We start from the raw sequence: 2,151 nt of genomic DNA on the forward strand, positions 1-2,151 counted from the left end.
ATAGTGTGCTGTTGTGGGAGATTGGAAAATCTCCATTGTTGTAAGGTTTGAATGTTAGCCTTAAACCCAATAACAATCCAAAGTTTTGAGTGTGAGCTGAGACACTAGAGTTTATTTGGATCCCGAGAGAATCAACAATTGTTAGAAAGCTTGATCACATAATAGATGTAGGCAAGAGGCCGAATCACTCTAAAATCTTTAATCGAAGACTGCCCTAATGAAGCAAGATGTAACTTATGATGCAGGAAAAATAGGTCGCTCACGGTTATCATCAGATAACAGTTGAAATTGCGACTCTGCTAGACGTTTTCCCTTTCAAAGAGTTCGATTTGAGCAATGACGTGAAGGGGCTCGTCGTTCTGCTTAGAATTGTGTACTCATCGTCTCCTCGAACACGGCATCTCCTCTCGAGAACTCTCTGTGCTTTCAGTCCCTACCATCAATAAACACGAACACAAAGGACACCATTAAAGTGTAACACGAAGAAGTAGCGAAGAACAGTAAAACTAAAGAGTTACCTTGGTGTTGAAGATGGAGAATTCACTGTCACCGGCGCTGCGGCTGTTGAGTTTTATAGGGCCGAAGCACGTTTGCATGTATAACGCGTGTTCTAGGGCTAAGTAAAATTTGTTTTTTTGATTTTTTTGATTTTTTTTTGATTTTTTGATTTTTTGATTTTTTGATTTATTTATTTATTTATTTATTTTTTGGGTGTGAAGTTCTTTGAAAATTTAAATGTAAATAAGTTTTTTATTAAATTATGTGTTTGTCTTTAATTCTTTCATAATGAGCTAAATATGAATTAGGAACCTCTTTACTTTTCTTTTTTTAGAATTCACACCATTAACAGAAAATAACATCTTTATTTATGGTGAATCAGGAAGCTTATATCATTTTAAGGAAAAAGAATCCTACTGGTCTAGTGTTGCTACACCTAGATAGGTGGGTACAAAAAGACTATATGGCTCCTTCCCCGTGCACTAAAGATGCTCCAACTCACCCTCTTATTGGCTCAGCATGCTGGTGTTTCCTACACCAAACTGATAGGATTCTTTCACCCTTTCTAATAAACTAGAGGTGGGCATGTGCATATCACACATGCATATAATTGTAGGTTAGGCTAGGGGTGTCAATAGTTGACCCAAGTTGGTACGATTGAATCATTTGATTGCAGCTTGATATTATTCCAGTCAATTACTAAATGTATCAGGCTCATGCACCAATTGATTAACAATCGAGTGTTCCCAGTGCAAGGTAGTGGCTTGAAAACTATGGTCACCCGATATCTACGGTTTATAGTATGTTTAGACCAATTATAACATGTTTAAGGCTCGATTAGTCAATTAGTCCATTTAAATCATGATTATAATCGTATTATCTTGAGCCTAATTAAGGACCAATAACCATGGTCTGAGGGGGATGGACCGAATCCGATGATTCATATTGGAATTGGCGAGGGTAGCAATCTTGAATCGAAGGATTGGCATGGACCAAGGGTAAAATAGTTAAAATCCTTTTTTTTTTTTTTTGAATAAAAAAACTTTGATAATAAGTTCGATCTGGCCTGCTTCAAGGCAATCAAGATCCATATCAGCTGAGACCAATCCGAATCCTTATACAGTTATACCAATTACTAAAACCGTGTTGATAACCAATTAACTTATTAGAAATGTGTCTATGCCTTGGCCTATGAAGGAAGCGGTGTGAAGTCTTAAATTGGTGGGGATTGATTAGGCGTGATTGAAATTGACCAAGACCGAGCAGTTGACTCCCCTAGATTAGACTACATAACTAATTACAAAAATAAAATAAAAATTTACCTTTTTGGTATCATTTTTCTTTTTGATTTTTATCTAATAAAAAACATTAACTAAAATTATTTTTTTTTCTCAAAACATAAAAATGGTTTAGTAATTACTAGGCAAAAATAGTTTTTTATGAGAAATAGATTTGATATCCCTATGTGTAAAATGGATTTTTGAATAAATGAGTGAAGAGATGTCCCCTTCACCCATCTTCCTCAAAACTCTCTTTCTCCACTTTCTCTTTGTAGCTTGCCGCAACTCTTTTTTCCCTCTCATTCTTCCTCTCCCTTCTCCTCCCTCTTCTTATTCACCCTTCTCATCTCTCTCTTTCATTCTTTTTTTTTTT

Source organism: Macadamia integrifolia, unplaced genomic scaffold (assembly GCF_013358625.1).
Source record: "Macadamia integrifolia cultivar HAES 741 unplaced genomic scaffold, SCU_Mint_v3 scaffold_206A, whole genome shotgun sequence".
In the NCBI taxonomy this organism is placed as follows: Eukaryota; Viridiplantae; Streptophyta; class Magnoliopsida; order Proteales; family Proteaceae; genus Macadamia; species Macadamia integrifolia.